General features: G+C 35.6%; 2 protein-coding genes and 1 long non-coding RNA gene across 11 annotated transcripts in view; 1 reads left to right on the top strand and 2 right to left on the bottom strand.

Annotated features, from left to right (window-relative positions):
* Positions 1 to 27,503, bottom strand: part of LOC127837573 (high affinity copper uptake protein 1-like) — a 142,231-nt gene that overhangs the window by 71,007 nt on the left and 43,721 nt on the right. The gene's annotated exons all lie outside the window — the stretch shown is intronic.
* Positions 1 to 27,503, top strand: part of LOC127837565 (outer dense fiber protein 2-like) — a 205,198-nt gene that overhangs the window by 155,710 nt on the left and 21,985 nt on the right. The gene's annotated exons all lie outside the window — the stretch shown is intronic.
* LOC127837611 (uncharacterized) lies at positions 4,488 to 7,933 on the bottom strand. The gene is made up of 3 exons (XR_008029366.1): positions 7,914 to 7,933; positions 7,222 to 7,307; positions 4,488 to 6,384 (listed from the first exon to the last, which is right to left on the bottom strand). It is a non-coding gene; the product is annotated as an uncharacterized LOC127837611 (long non-coding RNA).

Raw genomic sequence — 27,503 nt, 5'->3', positions numbered from 1 at the left:
ACACTTTGTAATCAATCCGGCAATACTATAACACTTCGTAAATGTTTTGTTTTGTTTTCATGGATTTGTGACCCTAATTGATCTTTTGCAAATAAACTATGCAAACTAGTCTATTGTGTTGCGTAATTCAAAATGAGTTATGCATATATATTCTCTTAGAGCATGGGGGTATACGGGATTATAGACTTGAAATTCAACCCCGGAATGTATACTTATGTCGAAATTTATATTTCGGTACTATTAGTCAGGGTCATTTTAGTGTGTGATTACCGGGGTGTGGAGGACAGGGGTTACGGCAGCTGACCCAAAAAGTTTAATTGGAGAGGGATGGGGTCGCAGATGACCCGATATTGCCCCTTGTCTGATCATCGTTAACCCCGTTAGAGTACAAACAGACAGACACCGGGACTTTTGGGGCCCTATTACGGTTTACTGGTTCGCAGCAAGCACCGTCTTCATATTTATCGTCCACTCATTAAACTGATTTGATCACCTAAGCCAGGCATGAGGGACATCATATTTGCATATATACATGTCTGTAGTTTAAACAAAAAATATCATTTTGAGATCAGTTAATAAATGTACTAATTGGTTATCATCGGATGTTAAAGAAAAATGTATTTATTTGACTGATCTCTTGGCCCAACAAAACAACACAAATGTATAATGTGACTGAGTTCTTGGTTTAACACAGCAATACAAATGTATAATGTGACTGATTTATTGGCTCTACACAACCATACAAATGTATAATGGGACTGATTTATTGGCTCAGCACAACCATACAAATGTATAAAGGAACTGATTTATTGGCTCAGCACAGCAATACAAATGTATGATTGAAGTGATTTATTGACTTGACACAACCATACAAATGTATGAAGGGACTGATTTATTGGCTCAACACAGCAATGCAAATGTACGTTTGAACTGATTTATTGACTTGACACAACTAAATGAAATGATGGGACTGATTTATTGGCTCATTACAGCAATACAAATGCATGATGGGACTGATTTATTGGCTCCACACAACCATACAAATGTTTGATGGGACTGAATTATTGGCTGAACACAACCATACAAATGTTTGATGGGACTGAATGATTGGCTCAACACAACAATACAAATGTATTATGTGACTGCTTTATTGGCTCAACACAACCATACAAATGTTTGATGGGAGTGATTTATTGACTCAAAACAACCATACAAATGATAGGACTGATTTATTAGCTCAACACAGCAATACAAATGTATGATGGGACTGATTTATTGGCTCAACACATCAATACAAATGTTTGATTGAACTGATCTATTGGCTCAACACAGCAATACAATTGTTTGATTGACGTGATATCTGGCCCTTACACAACTGGTATAAATAACTGCTTCAAGAAGTGCGTGTCATTCGTTTTAAGACTTTTGTTGTCCGAGACACAATTTTGAAAGGCAATTTATCATACACAGCGATCAATAATTGCAAAAATAGAGAGTGGCATGCAAACATTGTTGAGAAAGAACGACAACTCTGACTGTGATGTCTTCTTAAGACTCGCACTTTAACTTCAGGTTTCCGGTGGTTTATTGAGAAATATCAGTGAATTAAAACTGATAATTTCACGTCGCAAACAGTGAAAATCAGCATTGAAAATTATCGATACTTTTCACTGTTTACTGTGAAATGACGTCATTTTTGACGAAGTGACGTCATTATCCCAGCGAAATTCTTTAGTTAAACTCTAAAACATTGTATATAAACTGTGAAAAAAAGCATAAAATAAAAAGAAAATTTGTTGGATTTGGTGGAATATGGATTTTAATTCACTCATGACCATAGAAAATATAAATTTTCACTCGGAGTGGCGCTTACATTTCACGCGCATGTTACTTTCAGATTCCTCCACATATCTCTCCAACAAGTCAGAAAGCGCAGGAGCCACGAGTTTAAGTACCGAATAAAGATCAACAGGAAATGGCGGGATCGTGGCTTAATCAAGAACTGAATTCAATGTATTGATATTTGACTAAATAATAGAATTAAATAAATAATACTGAATCCAGGAAAGCCCTAATACCGCACACATGATATGTAGGGCTTACATTAGATATGACGTCACACACGTCGGGTATGCTCGTGTAACTGACATGTGTGCGCACCTGCTGCTACCCCACGCTAGCACTTGGTGGGTTACTACGTCTACCTTTTGATCTATATAAGGTACTTATTAATTCTCGATTTAAAGGCATCACCAACCAGAGCATTTTAAAGAAATATTTACTGGTATAATGTTCTTTCTCAGAGTTATGTAACGACTTATTCGCAACCACTTCAATAATCCTGAATCACGCCATACTTAATCGTGAGGTTCCGTCACTAGGCCCGTGCGAATGTATTTTTTATATTTAAGCCGTGCTCTGTGAAAAGGGGGTTTAGTGCATGTGCGTAAAGTGTCGTCCTAGATTAGCCCGTGTAGTCCGCACAGGCTAATTAGGGACGACGCTTTCCGCTTAAACTGGATTTTTGCTTAGAAGAGACTTTCTTTAAACATAAAACATTATAAAAGCGTAAAGTGTCGTCCTTGCTTAGCCTGTGCGGACTGCACAGGCTAATCTGGGGCGGCACTTTACGCAAATGCATTAAGCCCCCTTTTCACAGAGCGAGACTCATTTAAATTGTAACAAGTGTCTTTAACTGAACACATGTCCACCAGTTAATCAAGATGATTGTAAGCGAGTGTACCATTGCATTACTTAGTTAAGAACTACACTGTAACCTAACAATAATGACTCATTGTGCATCTTACAGAATACTTTCCGTGTAGCGGCTGTCGCTTACATTTGTTTATTATTCTAATTTTTTGAAAACATATGGTGGAGGTGACTGCTGTGAAGTGCAAATTACAAGATAGGAAACGCCATTGAGTGCTTATAATTAATATTTATTCAGATTGAAAATAAGAAACCTGCGTTAACAACGTTATTTACAGCCACGTTCGGAAATAGGCAAAATACCCTATTGCTCATTCTACACTGTGGCAGTTTTAAAGAAGGAGCTTTAAGGGTTTTATGAAAGGTCACACGTCAACATTACACGTGTTTAACAAGAATTTTCTGAAAATATGCCAACGTAGACCCTGAAGTCTCGCTTGTCTTTATGATTGTACATGTGTGATTATATTTCAAACTGATCTTGTTTTGCTAATTGTGTACAAAACGACATGTAGATAAACATGACTAGTACGAACAAAATGCATATGTACATGTAAAAAAAATATGTGGCAAGAACAGATACCAATAATAAATCAAAGTACTGGCAGTACTGGTGTGACGATGCTTTTGAAGAGGATGGATATAAAACATCAATTTAAGTTTATCTATATCACCACAATTGTGTATGTTGATACGAACATTTGGGTACGATAAAAAATTTGGGTACGAAAATTTTGGGTACGATAAAAAATTTGGTACGAAATAATTTTGCGTACGAAACATTTTTGGTACGAAAAAAAGTTTAGGGGTACGGGGAAGTAGTACCCGTGGGTAACTTGACCCATTGAGCGAAACTGGGAGGCGGGTCACATTCTTGTTCATTAAGTATGGCAATACATTCATGATGATTCTCGAAAGTAGGTATGAGCATATAGCCGGACCATGTGAGCTCAATCGTATGAGCACTTGACTATCCGAGTTCGCCAATGAACATATGGATAAGTTAACTTATAGCGAAATGACCTTATACATGTATATGCTGAAATCTAACAATCGAACGAAATATCAAACATGGTATGTACACTTAGGTGGTTGTGTAATTTCTGTTAGAATATCGTATTCAATATGTAAATTTTAAATGATTGTGCCCGCACTTGAGTTTGTTGCCTTGTTTGAGTCTATACGCGCCAAGGCTGCACCCAGTGTGTGTATTTGTGTTTTTCCAAGGTAATGAGTTACCTCCGCGCTGAGTCTGCATAATGTTGGGACCCGGATTGTGTCCAGCACTCCTACCTAATAAGATTAGATTGACGACAGTTGGGACGAATTTTGAATGATAGCTGCAATTTCCAGCTATTTGTTTTGTACTGAAATACTTTTTAATTTTTTATATGGTCAAATGCTGCGGGGGGGATGAGATTTTCCGGAAAAAAAAACAACTGTCAGGAATGGTGATCACAAAACATACAAAATATAACATTGCGCCGGGAGCGGGAATCGAACCGGTGTCGTAAAGGTGAAAAGGCGAACGTACTTACCACTGCGCTAGCGGGACGAACAAAAAAATGTTGTTTTATCTATATATATCATAGCAGTGCAGCGTTTACAATTTACAGGTTCGAAATCGTTCGCATTCACTAGTTTTGTGATCACGTAAAAAGTTAATTTTACATGTTTTTATTCGCAATTTATTTACTAAATGAGAACATATATCAAACAAAATAGAGAAAATATATACATGTAGTTGTTTCATTGGTCCATAAAAATACAATGGATGTAAAATTACTAATTTGAAATTAACGTTCTGATACACTTATTGAATCTGTTTCCCCAGGATATGCTGTTCTATTAATATTTACCTTTATCAACACGAACGACAACTCTGCTAGGAGAATGTTATCAATGAAAATCAACGAGCAATCTCCTACGCAGTGGCGAATGCCAAGGGAAGTAACTGAAAAATCGAGTTATCTCAATCGGACTGGCTCGGTCTTTTACATAGGTCGCAATTGTGAAGAATTTTTTTACTGGTTATCAAACCTTGGACGCTGCTGTTCCAGCACCGTCAAAAAGTGTAGGCGTTATTAAGCAGACAAGTCCAATATGTGAAGTACATAAACACACCAGGGTCAGAAATATTCTATACTACTTTCATTTTAGCGAGCGGTTCAATTGTCTCCGATGCCACATGTTATATTAAAAACATAATTTAATGAGCATGCATGAATACCAGAGCTATGAAATAATTTAATATTTATTCGCTTAATAAATACTGCACATATATTTTAAAATAATACACCGTAAAAACCGTCTATGTGCCATTTATGACTAACTGCATTTATTTCAGTGACGTTGTGGTCATAATTACAGCCATGATATACGTGTGATTTCTGTATTTCAGTTCATTATTACATTAACATTGCGTCAAAAATATCTATACAATCATTAACATTAACAGAACTGCCCTCCAGAAGCATTCGTTCTCTCATATCTTCCCATACTTCCCCCAAGCGTAAAACTATGGCATTCTCAACAAAATTCGAGTCTTCCAACAGCTCATCACCATTATCATCTGTCCGTGGCTTGACTCTCGTACTATTCTCCAGCATCAGCATCTCCAACTCCATCCGTGTCGTACTGTACCACACCATCGGCTCTGCAGACGCGACGATTGCCTTTCGTATCTTCTCCTATCTAAGTATTACCCTGGGACCTTCTTCTAGCATGTCCGTGATATCTGCTACCCATCCTTAGTTCTCTCAGACCGTAATGCAGCCAGTGAAGCAAACTGTATGCACTAAAGTGTGTCTGTGTGTTACGCTCAGCTTGCCACAATACTATGTTTTTCAGTACATATGATGTAATTTCTTTATTTTTTGGTTTCAGTATATATTTGAGAGTCATTTTTAGTATAACATAAACTTTCGCTTGAGTGTCATTAAGGTTGTTTATAAGTTCTGTTTCTCCGCTGTTAAAGCAAATCCTCCACTCGATGTGCTTGTTTACGCTATCCTTAAACCCTGTCGGGGTAACATAGGCTCCTACTGATACTACTTTCTTAACTATGACTGGTAACGGCCACTGGCGGGGTCTGGCAGCCCATCTTTGTAGAACACTAGGGCATAAACAGCGTAAGGCATGTACTGTGTCCGTATGTATCTTCTCGTTAATTGTATGTGGTGTTGACGGCCCCGCGCGTTTATGTTGCACCACCTGTAATCGACGATCAAATGACAGTGAAGCGGAACATTCATCTAGAAATAAACTACTGCTAAATAAAGCGTCCCCATATCTATTATCACACAGCGGAGCGGTTATTATTTTCATTGTAAAATGCGCTAGTCTCTCTAGCAACAGTATGCAGTGTCCTGGATATACGCGTGTATCCATCCTGAACACGTCCATGTCCTCTGGTATGGTGTGAAGACTGATACCAGTTTCCACACAGAGGATAAAGTTCTGCAAATGTAGCATGTCATGGTCGCTTTCAAAATAGCAAGTCAACCCTTCTGCCTTGCTGCCAGCTGTGATAATAGTTTTTTCTTTCTGTCGACCAAACTACAGCTTATCCCAATCCTTGTACTTCTTAACGCGCCACTTTCTCATCTCCTCGCCGTATCCCAGCCGGGTCATTATAGTACTAATCTCCACTGACACACTTTCCACATAATTCTGAAATTATATTAACATGTTATACTATAACAGTATTATATTTCAAAATTTGTAGTAATAATAAATACATTTTGCTCAGTTTCGTCATTTACATGACTTTGTCGAGAAGATTGATGGAATCGGGACAAAGTGCGTTTTTCATTTATAGCTTTAAAACAAACTAAGATCTAATAAGACTCGTGGTTATACTTGTCTATAACAAACATTATAATATAATGTTTGTTATGTTATTTAATATTTGCGATTCACATGTGCGTTTCAATAAAAAGTCGCCAATTAATCCCGCTGAAATAATCACGTGACGTTCATATAAGAAAACATCGACACATATAGTTGCACGTATAATGAGTTAAAAATGTAAGTTCCGCTGATTCCTCAAAATAGTGTGTACCATATTAAGCTAGTTAAAGATAGATATACGTACAACAAAATTCTGAGTCATTCTCAAAGTTTCCATATTGTATGGGTAATTATAACAGTCCTGTCTGTTACTACATCTAAAGACGCTATGAACATACTATTTGAGGGGACATTCGGTAGATATACATATGAAAGTCGGCTTAAGACTCATTTTGCACGCACAGAAATACAATAAATACCTCAGTTAAAAGACCATCGATAGTTTATACAATATTTATGTTGTTCTGTTTCTGAGACAGGAAGTAGGGCATTAAAATTGGGATTTCGGTAATAATACGATGGAAGTAAACCTCTTACGTAAGCGCTTGAACAAATAATCAAGACAGTAATATTATTAATAGCTATAACAAGATATAAACAGGCACTTGATTGTACGAGAAATGTTACCATTGATACACGCATTCATGACAGATTTACCTGCGAGTGACGACTGTACAGACTGCTGTGTCTGTGAACTCTGTCAGTCTCTGAATCTATACACTCCTTCTGTCATTTGTAGAATGCTGGAAGGTAACATAAGTTAAAATTGAAAAAGACGCGATTAAATAAAAGATGGTTATATGGAAGGTAATAATATCTAAGTTTGCTGAGACTGCATGTATGTGTTTTATTAACGTTTAAATTTTGATAACCTCGCATAAAACGTCTTAAAACGTTAAAATCGCGCAAACAATTACTAGGTCGAATGGCATATAATAAACACTATATAATACACATTGTACTATTTATAAAGAAGCATAAGAGACAACTTTCTTCCAGGTTTATATTGAGCATGTGTGCCTATGAAATACTGAAAAAGAGCTGCGTTTCATGTGCGTTTCATCAATCGAGTCAAGACAACAAAGTCCTGGACGTATCTATAAACCTGAGGTTTGAAGCCAACCGTTCGATAAAGCACAAGAAACAACATGACTTACACATAACAAAACTAACATATCCGTCTCGAATAAATAAAACTATTAACAAATCAGAAGCAAACTGTATATACAGTTTTAATGAGTGTATCTGTTAAAAATAGTCAAATGTTTTGCACTTCGATTTCAATACCCATTCAACCAAAATGATAAATTATAAATGCGTTAACAAGTACATTTTCGAGTTTAACTTACTGTCTCCTGCTACGACGATTGCATCAATATGAGAACAGTTTACAATAACCTCAAGTAAATGTCATAAGGAAACAAAATTTGAGGGATAGGTTGAATAGAAAAATCCAACCACTTTTGATGTCATTAACACTCGAAAAGAATTTCCGAGTATCCATAATGAATTAGTGATTATTTAAATAGAGGTGATGTAAACGATATAATTATAAAGACAAGATGAACAAATAAATCACTTTGCGATAAAAATGCAAAGTGTAGCTTTAAAGGGGCGTTTTCACAGATTTTGGAATGTATGGAAGTCTGACAAAAATGCTTTATATTGATAAATGTAAACATTGGAATTTAAAAGCTCCAGTAAAAAAAACAGGAATAAAGTTAAAAAGAAACAAAAAAAAGTAACCCTCAACTGAGCTCGAACCAATGAACCCTAGAGTAAAAGTCTATCGCTTAGACCACTTGGCCAACCGTCCTCTCACTTTATATTATAAGCAATCCTCGTAGTGTCACAAATAAAAATACAACGACAACAACATAAATATCCAAATTATTTAATCGTTTGCATCAAAAAACGTATATAAGTGGTTAATGGTTGAATAAAAGACTTCCGGATAGAAACAAGAAATCTCGACTGGTTATATTTCTGTTGTATCGTGAACACGTGTTTACATTGTGTAGTTGTAACGTGTTTACATTGTGTAGTTGTCACATGTTTGTATTCATTGTGTAGTGGTTACGTGTTAAAATTATGTAGAAGTCACGTGTTTACACTCTGTAATGGTCACGTGTTTACATTGTGTAGTGGTCACGTGTTTTCAGTCATTGTGTAGTGGTCACGTGTTGACATTTTGTATGGTTCACGTGTTTACATTATGTAGTGGTCATGTGTTTACTTTGTGTAGTGGTCACGTGTTTACATTCATCGTGTAGTGGTCACGTGTTTACATTATGTAAAGGTCACGTGTTTACATTCTGTAGTGGTCGTGTGTTCACATGGTGTAGTGGCCACGTGTTTACATCGTGAAGTGGTCACGTATTTACATTGTGTGCAACTACATGTATGTTCTCTTAATTAGTCAAAAGTTAGAAATTTTCTTTATTATTTATAACGGCTTATAATCAATCCTGCCACTCTATTTCACTTCGTAAATGTGTTGTTCTCGTGGATCTGTGAACCTGATGGATCTTTAGCAAATAAACTATACAAAGTAGTGTAGTTTGTTACTAAATCCGAATAAAGTAATGCATCTATATTCCCGTGGGCGACTTCAAACTGGAATCAAACCCGGGAATATATACTTTTATTGTAATTCATGATTCGTTACTATTTGACTGGGCAATTTATGGTTCAGGTTACCGAGGAAGGGGGGGTCATGGTGCACGCCCCCCCCCCTCCTTATCTTTACCCAGACAACCCAAACCACCCCAAATCTTGTTAATTATATATGTCTTATATAAGAAATTCAAATAGAAAAAAACATATATGGTTGAATAGTACCCAAGACCAATGGATAAAGGCACCGATTCATTGCATTAAAAGGGAAGGGAGGGGATGACCCCGATGGTTATTCTTATCTGATCATAATCACAAACATCCTTAAAGTGCTCTATCACGGACATAGGGCATGTAGAACACAATTGCGGCTTACAGATTCGCAGCAAGCAGCCTGTTGATCCATATTGTCTGAACATGCAACCGTTTTTGGAGCACCGGGGTAAGCACAATAAGTTCCCTATATCGGTGTATAGACATGTTTCAGGTACAATAGGTGGAACTTGCAGCTGTAAATCAAAATTACTCCCAACTTGCATGAGTCTAATGAGTTATTGGGTAGGAGTGCTGGGACGCACTCCGGGTCCTGTCATAATGCAGCCTTACGCTCCGATGGACCTTAAGAACTTCGAAATACATTTAAGCCTAGGATATTATCTTGAGCATTCATTACAACGCTTTTAAAACATAATTGTGTCGTCGACTGCTTGATGTTGCTACTCAGCAAATGTGCAATTATGTTACATATATAATAAGGGCTCATTTCATAACGGCTTATTTTAATTTCACAATAATTAAGAAAAAAATATTTGAACAAATATAAAGATTGGTAATAAGAGTAAAAAGTATTTGTGGTAATCAATAATAATTTAACTTTTTCATGAATGCTGTCTGGATTTGATATTGTAACACAAAGGAAAATGTGAAATAGTATAGCGAGGTAAATGTAACCGGTTTGCACTTCCAAGAAAATATTAAATAGCCCTATTGTTTTTGCAATACATACATACATTGAATATGCCACTGATCGTCCGCCTCACAAAACGGTGAATAATGGGAGCAGTGACTTAATTGCAAATGCAACAAAAAAACACCATAGACTACAATCTCCACGCAGAGTTGTCGTTCCTTGCTCTCACATACAACTCTGCGAAAGGCTCAGCCCTCCATTTTGTCTATAAAATAGATAAAACCGAACAAACGCATTCAACGTATATTTGATTGGATATTTAAGATCGCATGCATTAAATTAAGAAATATGACTTTTAAATGTACGATAAATCGTGCAAAAACTTGCGAGTTTTAATGCAACTCTTTGGAACTAATTTATTGCCCATTTACGCAGATGGAATCATTCCACGCATTTCACAAATGTAAACAATTAAACATATTTTTTTTTGAGTGACGTTAGGAATTGCTTCGACGTGTGTATGTATGTTGGTTTCTTAACATAAAAAAACCATATTAATTTTATAATAATGAATTAAGACTGATATAAGATATCATGTTATGAGATGGTTTTCTTTAATGCAGTGAATGCAATGTAACCGTCGTGCAAGAGATTGTTTAGTATTCTGTAACCTCAATGATGAACGCTTGGAATGATCATGACATAAAAGAGACGCTTTTTCATAACAATAGTCCGTTCTGAGTCCAACACAGAGGTGAATGTAATGTAACCGTCGTGCAAGAGATTGCATAGACTATTGCCGTCATCCATCTTCATGAAACTTGGTCACAACGTCTGTCTATATCGGTTGAATTTAAAACTGGTTGGCGTTGTGTTTATAACACTTTTACTGAGTTGAATAAAAGAAAAAGCTTGTGAACACATTCAATATTTATCGCCCATTCTTTAAAAAACTTTGCCAAACTATTTGTCCAATTGACATACCGACCTAGTTTGATACTGGATCATATGTGATAAAAATAGGTCAAATGAAGGAAAAAGCTTGCGATAACAATAGAGGTCATACCCATTACACAATCTTAATGAAACTTGGTGAAAACATTTGTGCTATATATATCTCGGTCGAATTTAAAACGAGGTAGCTTAGGGTAAAAACTAGGTCACTAGGTCAAATTTTAACAAAGCTTGTGAACACTTTAGATGCAACATCCCGCTATAGTCACATAACACCGATCCTAAAAGAATTACACTGGCTCCCAGAAGAAAAAAGAATCCACTTCAAAATACTTACCAATGCGTTCAAAGCCTTAAATGGACAATCGCCTGTATATCTGAAAAACCTACTTGAAGTCTACGAACCAAGGCGAAACTTAAGATCAAAGAACGAAGCGACTTCATTAGTACTTCCAACGAAGATTAAATCCGTATCATACGGAGAGCGAAGTTTCATGTACGCTGTTCCCAAACTCTGGAACTGACTTCCATCAAACATTCGAGGTTCTTCAACACTGAATTCATTCAAAAAGGCACTGAAAACTCACCTCTTCCTCCAATCTTATGCAATATAAGCAGTGGTTTATTCAATTCATTATATAAAATCTCAATCATCATGAACATGAATTAACCCTTTTAAAGGAAGCATAATTATTTTTTGTTGTTTTACGTGGTACTTATTGTTTAAGTTTTAGATTTTATTGTTTCATTAATTGTCTTACAGCTATACACATAGGGTAGTTCTATAGTGTCTTGTTGATCATTATAATCTATGGTTACTGTGCATGTTTTTACGTAGTACTTATAGTATAATAGAGTAGTTTTATAGTATATTTGAGTAGTTTTGATCGATTTCTTTTGAAACAGTGTTGCAAAATGTATTCGTATCTGCGATACGTCAAATGTTCTTATGTAAAGCGCCTTTGAACGTGCACTCTTGCATGAAAATGGCGCTATATAAATCCGGTATAATAATAATAATAATAACATTTTTTGTCCGATGGTCTTCAACCTTTATCTGTATATTTGTTCTAATTATTTCTCCTACAAGTGGGATATGGTACATGTCAACTGAAAACATGGCCGCCATGAGGGGTGAAGTGTTCCTTATTTATATTCGATCTTCATCAACCTTTATCTGTATATTAGTCCGAATTATTTCTCCGACACGTGGGATTTGGTATGAGGGGAGCAGTTTTCCTTAAGTGACTATATTGAAACCATTTGAACAAGCCAGAAGTCGCGTGCTTTACCTACTGAAACGTGCTCAGAATATCAAAACTTGTGTTCTTATGTTATTCTTCATTGAGCAACAAAATACTGTAAGAAGAACTATTATTCAGTAATTGATAAGTAGCCCCGTCTGTTTCTATAAGAAAATGACTGTCACGGACCTCAATCTACCGTTTCATATTCGAATCATAAAATTATTTAAATAAATCTGCAAAAATAAATATTTTCCGCACTTGGCTAACCAGTATGTGCTTATGTTTGCAATTTTTGTAAAATGGAAAGTTGGTCTTTCCGGGAATGATTTTAAGCTTTTGTGGAAACGCCGGGATCCATATACGCGTATCTACATGTATACCAATACATTTTGTTTTCTTTTGGGCGGCACCACGCCGGGTATGCGGATACTTTGATACCAGATGGCACTTCGATACCAGATCACAACAAAAGCCACGCGTGAGAGGTGAGTTCTTCAAGTTTTTTTGCATTTATATTCCGTTCATTTGGTTTTCAGACACGTAACATTGTTTGGTCGATTAATGGTATAGTACTTGGGGAACAAGAAATTCGTGGAAAAAAGTGGATTATAATAAAAAAAGGTTAAAATTCCATCGATAATCATCATGAATTCGATGATCAGCACGTATTTCAACAAAATAAAAATATTTGGAAATAAATAAAGAACGTGCCAACTAATCGAAATAAAAGATCAATATGTCCATTAATGTTACAAAATGTTAAAGTTTCGTTAACTAACGTATTTAAGGAAATTCAAATGTTTTAAGAGTTGGATGCCAAATTTTCATGGACACTTCGTTTACCGATCATCTCAAAGACAATGGCACTTCGATTCCAGATTAGTCGACACTTTTCACCAGATATTACACACTCTATTTAGTGAATCAGAAATGCAGAATTCACTGTGGAATACTGTTATAGTAAGCAGGCAACACATAAAAAGTATGTACTGACGTAAATTAAAAACGAATATCGGAAACATGTTCTTATCCCTTTGGAAAATGATAATGATTTTGTATAAATGTGAAAGACACGTGAAACTAATTCGATATGTCTGATGAGTACAGTCTGTATGAGTCACCCAACAGCTGGATTCGCATAGTACACGAGCTTAAACTTTATTAAATTACATTTAAAATGTTACTCATCAGACATATCGAAGATGGTAATTTAAAATGATTTAACCTCGTGTACTAACTAATTTTAAATTACATTTTTTTAGCGAAACTGCTGATCTAAAGCATGTACATTTATGTCTTAATGAAGGTACTAAGGCCATTTAATTATATACTAGAGAGCGTGTCATGAAACATCACTCTGCTAAAACTGAACTTTAGACCTAAATTTCAGCAGCGATGCAGGTCCTAAATTCTATTGGCTCAATGCCAGTAAAAAAAGCAATAATGGTACAGGCGGTCGATTTAATCACACGATAGTGGTGTCAAAGTTGTGCATAACCGTTGTTGTTATAATTATTAACACAACACATTCTGTATACAAACTTGGATAAACGTGTCATTATTATATATTTCAGGATGAGCGAATCGGAGTTAATGAATGCCGCCGACGGCTCGTTGTTAGACATTAGTTTAGAAGAGGAGTTGTCTACTAGCGAGCGGTTCTCGTGTGGAATTTGTGAGGCCAGTTATGCTAGGAAAGCCAACTTGAAGCGCCATTTAAAGACACACGAGGATGGATGCATAAAGCGCTCAGTGTGCACTCAGTTCTTTAAGACTGAGGAAGATAAAAGAAAACACATCGAGGTGAAACATAGCCCTATCATGTGCGAAAGCTGTGGAAAAATTTGTGCATGATGCGATTCTAACGAGCACCCATGACAAAGGATTTTATGTAGAACAAATGTGTATTTGACGCTTTAAGACCCCTTGCTCCCCTTATCTAGAGTCCTGCTATAAGTTAAATTGAACACAGTCGTGTTGATCTACATGATCCGTTGTATTTTCAATACTCTTAATCTCATTTTACCACTTAAAAACAAGTTGATTATTTAGACAATTATTTTCGGTCGTCAATTGAAATATATTATTTCAGAAATAAGCATTTGAATATTATTTAAAATTTGCACTTATAATTTTAATTATATGAATTAATAATTATACGAGTTTTGAAAACGAACATATGGTTATATTTTACATGTGTATGTAATTACGCGCTTGACAATGCAAATGTATTCGTACTTCAAAATGTTTGGTTAGAATAGCCATAATATACATAAATGCATTTCAGGTAGAAGATAAAACTCGGTTATCAGAGTGCCCGATTTGTTGAAATTATCTGTTATCCGAAGTGCCCTATATCAGGAATCAAAGTGTCCGCAACTGCATGCATACCACCTATTAAAACATGCTCTTTTTTCGTTTATATTTCATTGAATACTATCAAAATTTCAGTATTTGAAGCACAGTGATTACTCTACAGGCTGGAATATCAAACAATTTATTGCAATATTTCTAAGTAGTTTTATTTTGTTGAAATGTTTACTGTTCATCCAGTTTATGCTGTTTTCCGACCGATTTTTCTATTTTCTGGGGAAAAATCTACCATTCATCCGTGATTTTTTTCTTTCCAAAAGAAAAGGATTCACCATTTATAAACTCGACCATTCGCCTTGCCTAAAACACTAATCTTTATGATATAACTTTAAAAAAAACTGATGAGCTTACCTCTCGCGCTTGACTTTTGTTGTGATCTGGTATCGAAGTGCCATTCTGGTATCAAAGTATTCGCATACCCAGCGTGGGCACAGTTGAACCAGATGTTGAATTCCATGATCATCCTATGAAATGAGTTGAAAAATCCGCACTAGAAATTTTAGTGCTGAATCATATTTAAGAAAATCTTCGAAGCTTGGCTTTGAGTTGTTAGAGGACATTATTAAGTGGTTTGCACGTAAATAATTGATATACAACAAGTGGGATCGTGTGGACTGAGCACATGCAAATTAAAAAACATAATACATGTACTTCTACTTAAAACAATGACGATTATTTTGGAAAACACTTATAGCTCGAGAAAACGAAACGCCATCAAAATAGATTGCGTTGAAGACGAGCTTCGGTTAAATACGGAAAATAATTTAAAATATTTGTATAAGTACAACAATATTCGGTCCAATCATATAGACGTCAATCACTTAAAGTGGCCTTTTCACAGACTTTGGCATGTATCGAAGTTTGTCGTTAAATGCTTATATTGATAAATGTAAACGTTGGATCTAAATAGCTCCAGTAAAAAAAACAAGAATAAAATTAAAGAAAAAAACAAAGTAACCCACAATTGGGCTCGAACCAACGACCCTGGAGTAAAAGTCTATCGCTTAGACCACGCGGCCGTTTGTGCTCAGACAATGAGGGATGTATTCTATACTTTATATAAGCAATCCTCGAAGTATCTCAAAATAGTATCTCCAAATATAACGACAACAACATAACTCCAAAGTATTCAATCGTTTTTCGTTGAAACGCTTTATAAGTTTCAGGTTTTTAAATCGTCAAAAGATGCATATAATGGATATTTTAGAGCATGGTAATGTTCAGTATTACTGTTTCCTCACAAATATCATTACTGCAACGAAAATTTGCGAATCCGAAACATTTTTTTTTAATTTTGTCAATTTACCAAAACGTGAAAAGGCCCCTTTAAGTGGTTTGCAAGTAAACAATTGATAGACATCATGTGGGATCTTGGAGAATGAGTACATGCCAATTGAAAACATAATACTTCTATATTAAACAATGACGATTATTTCGTAGAACACTTATAGCTCAAGTAAACGAAACGCCATCGAAATAGATTTCATGGAAGATGAGTTTCGGTTTAATACGGAAAAAAATATAATATATTATATGTTCATAAGTGAAACAATATATTGCCCAATCCTATAGACGTCAATCACTTAATGCAACAATCCAAACCCCTTTATGTCGATGACATCAATCGACATGACTCATGTAATTATTCACTAAGCGCGTGATTCGTGTGTGCGCATGCACAGGTCGTCAAAACTTGAAAGCTTATTTCATACAATTATGGCCGCTCGGCATTCTTGCTTTTTTAAATTTCATTGACACGTCAGCACATCCCGTTTGGGGTTTGCTGGTTCCATCTAGGATTCCCTAAATGCATGCGTAATGTCATGCATGTTGCTACCGAAACTAGTTTGTAAAAAATGGCCGGTCTATGTCATGTACATTTCAATAGTATCACAAATTATCAATCATTAAAAACAATAACTATTTGACTGATGCGTTATGAGTTAAATATTTATAATAAAGAGCAACAACAACATTAAACCCGTTTCACTAAGTAGAATAATTGAAAATAGGCCTATATAAATGTGATACTCTGCATATATTTTTCTATAGACAATCATATTAAATTACCGAACAATTCGTAAGTACTTGCATCAAGATGTTTTACTTTTTATAAAACTTTATTAATTATTTATATATGAAATTTCGTTGATTGAACACAGCGGATGAACACGACCGCATGCGTCTGCGTTAGATTAATTTGTACTTCACAAATGGAATGTTATCTAAAGAGACATGGTTCGTATGGCATTATTGGTTTGATACATGTGGTGAATAAACGAACGAACGGGCGAACGAATGAATGAATCCGATTTATGGATTATTGCATCGCAAGGGACAAGTGATTGACGATGGTATATATATATAAGCCTCGTTCTGGGAAAACTGGGATTAATGCATGTTTATAAAGTCATCCCAGATTAAACTTCCCACCTAAACTTGATTTTTCTCTTAGAAGAGCATTCCTTTAAACGAAAAATACAATAATAGCGGAAAGCCTCGTCTCTGATTAGCTTGTGCGTAATGCACAGGCTAATCTGGGAGGACGTTATAAGCACGTGCAAAAAGCCCAGTTTTCCCAGACATACGCCCATATAATTTAGTATCGAAAAGATCTAATGGGATTTTAAAGAGAAATTCACAGAGTAACATAAATGTATGTACATTTTAATAATGTTACTATGTTCGGTAGTCTTGCGTTGTGATCCAGTTTCTGTCGTGTATTGCATGGCGCTTAATACGTTTACTTAAGTTAATTTTAAATCCTCAAGCGGCTGTGTGATATTTCTTAATAGCAATTTAGTTGAGGACACACGTGTGGCCCACAACACTTCACATTTTAACTTTGCGCAGAGATTTCACTGGAACCAGCATAACTCGATCATATTGTATATGAGAGCATGAAACGAAAGCTCGGCATGGAGATTGCTTATTCCCAGGTGAACTTACAATAACAAGGTCACAATTAATGTATATCTTTATTTAGCCGCAATCGTGCGTGGTTTAGCCGATGACGATCCAACTCTTCGTGCGCTCTGTGGATCCTCATGAAGCCCCCAATTGTCGTGTGGCGCACGTGCTTCTGCACCCGGCTAATGATAGGTCCGCACTTTTAGGGCATTCCTGAAACCAACCAACCAGAGCATTCAAATCATAACGAGAGTTTTTTTCGACCAGGTAAATGAACCAGAATGCAACTTGACAAGAGCAAATAACAATGGATTCTAAAGACGTGTACCAATGTTAAGTGAATTGTAAGTTTTGTATAACGATTGTTTTCTGTAACAATTATTGGTATGCAGTCAACATACACTGATATAAGTTTGTAAGACAGTACATGTAGATTTAAACCGTGCATGGTAAATTTTAACGCCAAATAAATAAGGTCGTTATCATTGTTAGAAAATAATGAAATTACAATTTTAATTCAGGTGACAGATTTGAGTTTGCATAAAATAGCCTTTAGAGGCCAGTGCAAACGGACACATGACGATCAAAGACGCGATGGTAACGCATTCTAGTTTAATATCCATGGTTTTATGGTTGCGGCTAGATTACACCAATTCCCATAGCGTCCCATTTTAAAAGTGCAAACTTTGACAATAATTATTTGCCTTTCCCATACAGCAAATTGCCAAAGCATTTCATCATTTTTAGGATGGAACAATAACTGCAATACAAATGTTTCCACCTTGCAACTTGTAAGAAGTAAATCTTAGCAAAATGCACAGTGTTTTGGAAGTTTTATGTGGACATAAGACCCATATACAACAGAAAACGACCCCAGCAGTATATATTTTAAGATAGCCTCTGTCCTAAGGAATTAAAGTACTCCAGACATATATAGGATATTGGGAAAAACGGAAGACATTTTATAGATTGTTAAATGGCTTTTATTCAAGAAGACCAAAGGAATTTTGTAGAAATAGTTACATTCTATTGGACCTTGCTTTTATTGTGATTTAATCTCAATCAGGTCCATAAACGTGCACAAGATTGAGTGGTTAGATTAACCACACCAAGCTGGACTTTTATATTTAAAATGCTGGTGTGTAACATTTCCCAAATCCGTCTATAAAACTCGTGTTATAATGCCAATTAATGGTCGTTTCTGGTGTTTGACCAGCTCCTATGTGTAAGAGGTCCGGTGATTTTTTTACCAATATTTACAGCCTCTTTTAAGTCTGTTTTCAAATTGCAAAAATAAAAAAAGGCTGTTCCCCATGGCAAAAGGTAACTTTTTCCCCAAAAAATCTGACCAAAAAGTCTCCCCAAAATATGCCAAACTTTTCCAATAAACTTAATCTGATTCATGACAGGCATTGTCCTTTAATTCTGGGTTTAAGGAGCCACATCAAAGGAATGTCTATTTCTCTGCGGCTCGATTTGTCATTGTCGGCTCGGGTACTAGTTAAATGTGTCTTGTTCTGAGAAAACTGGGCTTAATGCATGTGCGTAAAGTGTCGTCCCAGATTAGCCTGTGCAGTCCGCACAGGCTAATCATGCACGACACTTTCCGCTTAAACTAGATTTTCGGTAAAAAGGGACTTTCTTTAAACGGAAAATACCATTTAAGCGGAAAGTGTTGTCCCTCATTAGCCTGTGCGGACTGCACACGCTAATCTGGGACGCCACTTTACGCACATGCATTATGCCCAGCTTTCACAGAACAAGACACGAATGTATCCCTGGTACTTCTAAGTATACTTAAATGTACCCCGGGTATGGAAAATATACTAAAATATACCAGGTCAATTTAGACTGTACCAAAGTTTAATTTGGTCCCAAAATAAGATGTCGTAAAATGCGCTCAGTATAGGAAACAAAAATCTCTTCAAACAAAACCAGACCCTATACATACTTTTCAGCTTGGCCGTTTTCGGAGAAAACCTGAGGTATTGTCATAGCCAGCCCGTCGTGTCGTGTCCGTCGTCGTGTCGTCCGCATCGTGCTAAAACCTTAACATTTTGTCAAGGTTTTGAAAATTGGCTCTAAAATCAAAATGCTTCCACCTACAACTTTGAAACTCTATATGTAGCTGCACCTTGATGATTTCTACAAGCCACACCCATATTTGGGTCACTAGGTCAAAGGTCAAGTTTTAATTTCTTCAAAAATGCACCCGCAGCCGAGCGTGGCACCTGTTATGCGTTGCTCTTGTTTCAGTATAGTTTCGATAATATTAAGGCCATTTTACAAAATATGGACATGAATATGAACATAATTTATTTGAAAAAAAGCCTACAACAACCGTTTAGAAGAGGGGGTATATTGTTTTGCTCATGTCGGTAGGTCGGTCCATCCGTCCGTCCACCAGATGGTTTCCGGATGATAACTCAAGAATGCTTAGGCCTAGGATCATGAAACTTTATAGGTACATTGATCATGACTGGCAGATGAACCCTATTGATTTTCAGATCAATAGATCAAAGGTCAAGGTCACAGTGACTCGAAATAGTAAAATGGTTTCCGGATGATAACTCAAGAAGAAGAGGGGGTATATTGTTTTGCTCATGTCGGTAGGTCGGTCCATCCGTCCGTCCACCAGATGGTTTCCGGATGATAACTCAAGAATGCTTATGCCTAAGATCATGAAACTTCATAGCTACATTGATCATGACTTGCAAATGAACCCTATTGATTTTCAGATCAATAGGTCAAAGGTCAAGGTCACAGTGACTTGAAACAGTAAAATGGTTTCCGGATGATAACCCAAGAATGTTTACGCCTAGGATCATGAAACTTCATAGGTACATTGATCATGACTGGCAGTTTACTCCTACTGATTTTCAGGTCACTAGGTCAAAGGTCAAGGTCACAGTGATTCATTAATTGTGTTTGTCCAAAACTTTTATCTTGTTTTGCAATATATAAAATGGTTTCCGGATGATAAATCAAGAATGCTTACGCATAGGATCATGAAACTTCATAGGTTCATTGATCATGACTGGCAGATGACCCCTATTATTTTCAGGTCACTATGTCAAAGGTCAAGGTCACAGTGACTCGAAACAGTAAAATGGTTTCCTGATGATAACTCAAGAATAATAAGGCCTAGGATCATGAAACTTCATAGGTACATTGATCATGACTGGCAGATGACCCCTATTGATTTTCAGGTCACTAGGTCAAAGGTCAAGGTCACAGTGACAAAAAACGTATTCACACAATGGCTGCCACTACAACTGACAGCCCATATGGGGGGCATGCATGTTTTACAAACAGCCCTTGTTATAATTTGATAGATGGAAACTGCTGGTTGGAGAGTTGTGGTCGTGATTTATTTCAATGCTTTTCTAGATTTCTCATGATGTAGCAAAGTATTTGAAAAAAAGCTCAATAAATTGTAAACTTGAGCTTTTCCTGTGTACTTTGATACTAATACTCCATAATGACGTCACACAGTTTGTCTGTAGAAGGGGCGCCCAAAGGGCAATTAAGTAGCACTAATTGATGCAAGTAACGCAAGTAGTGGCCGTGAGCTTCCCCCATAATGAGCCCCACTTGCATTGGACATTTTCTGTAGAATGTTGAATTAATAAGTAAAAGACCATACTTTTTTTGATTTTACCTTGGCGATTTTCAAGATTCCCCCATGTATAAATTTCCAGTTTTTTAACCCTAAATATCAAAAACGTTAATAAATAACAAAACAACTTTTTCGATTTGTTTTTGTACACTGAGAATTGAAAGGTTTCTAAATGATATGTGTAAACTATACATCATAATATAGATTTTAAGCTTTATAATAGACAAATCACAACCACTACTAGTTTACTACCACTACTCACTAACCAGTATATCATGATAATTATTAGTGGAATCATTAATATCTTTAAGTATACATTCGGACTGGAAAATAATTAAAAAAAAATATCAATAAAGTAAACCTGTCAATACTGTACTGTATAGCAGACACAGAGTCAGCCTCGTATTCTGTCCCATCTCGTTTACGCACAGCTAAAAATGAAAATATGAATATACTTTATAATATTAAAACATTAGCAAATTTGGCAACTTTTATATTATGTTTAGATTACTCACAGACACCTTTCCTATTTTAAAAATAATTTAACAATCTAAAAAAAAAATAGGTCAAATTTGAAGACATAGATCGTTTTCTAAATTTTGTCAAAAATAATTGGGTTGGCGGCAAGAAAATAAGGTCGGTCGGAGAAGCGGTAACAATCAATTGTTTGGCCTAATTTATAAATTGTTTGTTTTTTGGGGAGAGGGGGGGGGGGGGGTACAAATTCTACTTATCTCTCTATTGTAACAATTTGTAATGTGAGACCAGGTAGAAGAGCGCCATTTTTGTAGAAGGCAAACTATCTCCAGGAACAGAACAAAACTACAGAAAGAAATATCTATGATAATTTCCTTAACAAATCTTATTATATGTTTGGCATCGTGAAACGTGTGGTCCATGATTAGCCTGTGCAGACTGCACAGGCTAATCTGGGACGACTCCTTACGCACATGCATTAAGCTCCCTATTTACAGAGCATGACTCATTTTAATTATTGTTTAATGTGGGAAAAGGCAGTGTTTAATCCCCACAATATACCTGTGATACAAAATAAAGCTTTCTAATGTCCACTTTTTATTAAACTTAACTAATTCTTTCCAGTTGAAAGTAATACTTATCAATTTATAAGTTAGGTATATGTCAATTTCTCACATTCCTGTGTTTGGGCTGAAAACTTAAAACATATGTATAAATTGTTTATTTAATCAACATATCCAGTGCACTCAGTACAAAAAAGCATTTAGAAGCAATAACATATGGTCTGTACAATTTGCATGTTAGTTTTTACAGTAGTAAACAAGCTTCTTGATATGATTTCATTAAGGTCAGGCACATGTTAAGGCATAACTTATCTAATCAAGGCCGATGTTCACCAACCCATTCTTCGACTTAATTCAGTTGTTTTTTTAGCTCACTTGATTGCTCAGGTGAGCTTTTGTGACTGGTCTTTGTCCGTCTGTCCGTCAGTCCACATTTGTTTGTAAACACTCTAGAGGCCACATTTATTGTTTGATCTTCATGAAACTTGGTCAGAAGATTTGCCCCAATGATATCTTGATCGAGTTCGAAACTGGGTCATGCTGGTTCAAAATCTAGGTCACTAGGTCAAAAAAAAGAAAAACCTTGTAAACACTGTAGAAGTCACATTTAATGCCCAATCTTCATGTAACTTTGTCAAAATGTTTGTCTTAATGATATGTTGGTTGGGTTCAAAAGTGGTTCCGGTCCGTTGAAAAACATGGCCGCCAGTGGGCGGGGCAGTTTTCCTTATTTGGCCATAGAGAAACTTTGCAAACACTCTAGAAGTCACAATTTTTGCCCAATCATCATGAAAGTTAGTCAAAACAGTGGTTTTATTGATATCTTGGACGAATTCGAAAATGGTCCAGATCTGTTAAAAAACATGGCTGCCAGTGGTTGGGGCATTTTTCTCGATATGTATATCATGAAAACATGTGAACACGCTAGAAGTCACATTTTTGGCCCAACTTTCATGAAATTTGGTGATATGAGAGTTGAGTTCGAAAATGGATCCGGTCAGTTGAATAACATGGCTGCCGGGGGGGCAGTTTTCTTATATTGTATAGTAAAAAAAGCTTGTGAACACTCTAGAAGTCACATTTTTTGCCCAATCATCATGAAACTTGGTGAAAAGATTGGTTTTATATATATCTCAGATGAGTTTGCAAATGGTCCCGATCGGTCAAAAACATGGCCGCCAGAGGGGTGAGGCAGTTTTCCTTATGTGACTTTATAGAGAGAAACCTTGCGATCGAACACTATAGAAGTCACATATTTCGCCTAATCATCGTGGAGCTTAGTCAATACCTTGGTTTTATTGATTTCTTGGACAAGTTGGAAAATGGCTCAGATCGGTGAAACACACTTTAGCTCACCTGATTGCTCAGGTGAGGTTTAAGGATTGGTTTGTAAACACTCTAGCATTCACATTTCTCAAGCATTCTTTATCAAAGTTGCTGAAAGATCTCAGTCAAGTTTGATGATGAGCAAAATCACATAATGAATGCCATAATTATTGCCCTTAGATTGTCCTAATTTTCATTATATTATACAAAATCCTTGTAAACACTCTAGAGGTCTCAATTTTGTTTCAGATTTTATTAATCTTGGTCATAATATTTATTTTTGTAAGCAAAGTTTGATGTTTGGTAAGGGGGGTCAACTCAAAATATAGATCACCATTTTAAATCTTACAAAAACAAAAACACTCCATACGCGAGAGTTTTGGTTCAATAATGATGAAACATGACCAGGATGTTTGTCTGGTCAATATCTACATGTAGATCAAGTTTGGCATAAGGTAAACATTGAATGAACCGACTCCTCTCAGGTGAGCAAACTAGGGCCATCTTGGCCCTCTTGTTTTCACCATTTTGGGAATTGGGCTGAGTCCCTTTGGATTGAGAAATATTGCATACTTTTACCTAAAATTGGGAAATTAATGTTGTTGATTTTATGCTTACAAATAATTTAAAATTGATAATAAAAGTGATTTCCATATTATATTTTCTAAGGTTCAACTTATAGACCTGAATTTGGTGATAATTTACATGTTTAGACTTATGATAAAAATATTATTTTTTGGAAACATTCATTTAGGAATTTTAAGGTCGCATTTGGGAAAAATATATACTTTTTTCCATTGGGAAAGGGTCCCCCTACCGAACCCAAAAAAGTCTAAAGATTAGAATTAGACTCAAGCAATCTAACATCAGAGCTTGAATGGGTGTGAACCCAGTATGTGTTTTTATTCCCACCTTTGAAGAATGGGGGTATATTGTTTTTGGCCTGTCTGTCGGTCATTGTATGTGTGTGTCTGTCTGTTCCTGAAACTTTAACCTTGGTCATAACTTTTGCAATATTGAAGATAGCAACTTGATATTTGGCATGCATGTGTATCTCATGGATCTGCACTTTTTGAGTGGTGAAAGGTCAAGGTCATCTTTCAAGGTCAAATGTCAAATATATGGGGGTAATTGTGTTTCATAAACACAGCTCTTGTTTTTGTTCAAATTTGGGTAAGGGGGACCCATTCCCAATGGAAAAAAAGTATATAATATTTCCAAAGTGGGACCTAAAAAATCCCAATTGAAAGTTTCCCAAAAAATTGTTTTTTCAAATAAGTCTTAACATGAAATATGTCATTCATCTCGAAATCTAGAAAAAACGTTGAACCATAGAAAATATAATTTTGAAAACATTAATATTATCAATGTCAAGTATTTGTAAGCATAAAATCAACAACATTGATCGTGCAATATTAGTCAAAAGACACGATATTTCCCAATCCAAAGGGACCCGGCCCCATTCCCAAAGTGGTAAAAAAACAACACAAGAACTATAAATGATGCTTATGTCATGATGTATTTGGAGTAGTTAAATGTCCAGTTTGACACAAGAATCAAGAATATTTAGAATACTGCAGTTTAAAGAAAATTCTGTGTTCGAAGTCTAAGAACAAGGTCCTGGTGAAAATAAGTATGTTCATCTAAACCAACGTCAACATCCATCTTTTGAAAACATCAATCACTGCTTTGTTTTGAGTACTTTATGCTTCTTTTTTTGCAAAGCTTTTGCTGAACATCTCTTTCTGTTTCATTGTTACCTCCATCAATCAATTCATATAGAATTGTTCTGATACTCTATAAGCCTATAAGATTTTCAAATGAAATTTAAGTTAAAGTAGATGATTTCAATATGGTATTGTATGTTTTAACCATTTATCCATAATAAACTTGACATTTTATATGTTACTATATATTAATGTAAACAAGTATCGATTAAATGTTAACTACTTGTGTAAAAGAGTTATACAAATTTAAAACTATTTCAAATTAACAAATTAGAACAGAAACATAAATATGTAATTTGACTTTAAAACAATTAGCTAATCACAACTCCTCAACTAATTTTGCGACGGATACAAACAGAAAGCTAATCAAAGCCCCTGAAATCTGATACTTGAAAACTCTAAAACACACCAACCTCCAATCAAAACACCTGAAAATAGTCAAATGACTCCAAAACACAAAATCAGCCAATCAAAACTCCTGAAACTTTGCATGTGACCTCAAAACAGTCAATCAGCCAATCAAAAACCCAAATTGATCATGTGAACCTCAAAAACACAAAATCAGCCAATCAAAACGCCTTGAAAACTGACCATGTTACCACCAGAGTTCAGAAGCAGAAGGCAGCACTGAGTGAGGACAGAGCAGATCAGCTGGCAGCAGAACTACTCGAGAAGGATCACAAACTGGAGGATGTTCGCACCTCCCTGGAGGAAGTTTCGCTGCGACTCGAGAAGTACATCAAGGAGAGAGCACAGTCTGGTGCAGAGAACACGGCCTTGAAGACGTAAGTTTTGAATAAGCTTTTGTCATTCAAATTCAGGGCACTTATTGGGACCCATTTGGATCAAATTCAGTGATGTTATAGGGACCCATTTGGTTCCATTTCAGGGCCATTGTAAGGACCTTTCGGCTCAAATTCAGGGCTTATATAGGGACCCATTTGGTTTGGTTCAAAATCAGGGCTGTTATATTGACAACAACACTTATTTCCCAATTTAAGTCAAAACAACATGATTTTTTTTCCATCAAAAGGGACAATGCCCTATTCCAAAAATTGTGAAAAAACACTGATACTGCACAGACTCTGTGCAAATTTGATATTGTTGAGATATTTAAGCTGAAGTCAGAATGCCACTTACATATTGCTTCAAAATTGTATTGCAAATTTCCTTTTTTTTGTTTATTGATTAAGATTATTTTTTGTTGCATTTGATTCATTCATAAATGTCATATTTTGCAAACTTGTTCAATCGTTGTTGAAAGGTCTAAGGATATAAGTAGAAGCTCGCTTTAAATAGCTTTTCACATCTGCTTGCTGGTGAAAGATTGCTTTTATTATTTTTTATTATTATTTTAAATAAGTTATTTTTGTTATAGAAACAGAAGGTACATATACATTTCTGTTTTATTTGATAAACATACTTTATCATATAGTGCATTCTTGTATATTTCTTTGATAGTGAATGAATACAACAATGTTATACATGTACTAGCCCTTTGCCTTAAAAAACATCATATGTATACATATAAAATAATTTATTATACTAGATGAATGTATTCATTATATACTAATTATTCCATAGCATGTTCAGAATGTATGTATGTTTGTTCCCGCCCAGTTTCATATCAGTTTCACTTTAAGCCATTCTTAGCTTTATGGTTGCAGTTTTTGAAATTAATGATTTTGCATGCAATTTTGATGTGCTTTGCCCTAAAGTGTTTGTGTCAGTTTAAGTTCTTATTGATTTTGTAGTTTTGTGCCTATGCCTTTTGAAAGCATTTCCTTTATAGATTATATGATTATAATGTTTAACTCATTTGAGCAGTTATAATTACCTTGATTTGAACTCAAACAAATGGTAGAATGACAGTTTTATTATTATTGTAAACCTGCAATAAGCAGCACACCTTCTGGTAGTTAAAAGCATACACAAAGAAATGCATTGCAAAGGAAATTGTCAGTTCTGTACAAATTACCATTTTTAATCCAACGGGTCATTGGTGTAAGCCCTTGTCTATTGGATAATTTTATGCATTGGTTAAATATGAGTTGGTTTGTGCTGGAATTATCTTTCATGACACAATTATTAAAAAAATATCTTTCTTGAGCATATTTTTCAAACTTTGCTTTTAAGACCTATTTGTTCTGGACAATGCTTTCAGATTTGTTGTACGGAGTTACCTTTACCCTTTACCACTTAGATATGTATTTTGTG

The sequence above is a fragment of the Dreissena polymorpha genome, chromosome 7 (genome assembly GCF_020536995.1).
Source record: "Dreissena polymorpha isolate Duluth1 chromosome 7, UMN_Dpol_1.0, whole genome shotgun sequence".
NCBI lineage: Eukaryota > Metazoa > Mollusca > Bivalvia > Myida > Dreissenidae > Dreissena > Dreissena polymorpha.
The sequence above is the reverse complement of the archived record's forward strand: the minus strand, read 5'-3'. Positions and strand labels throughout refer to the sequence as shown.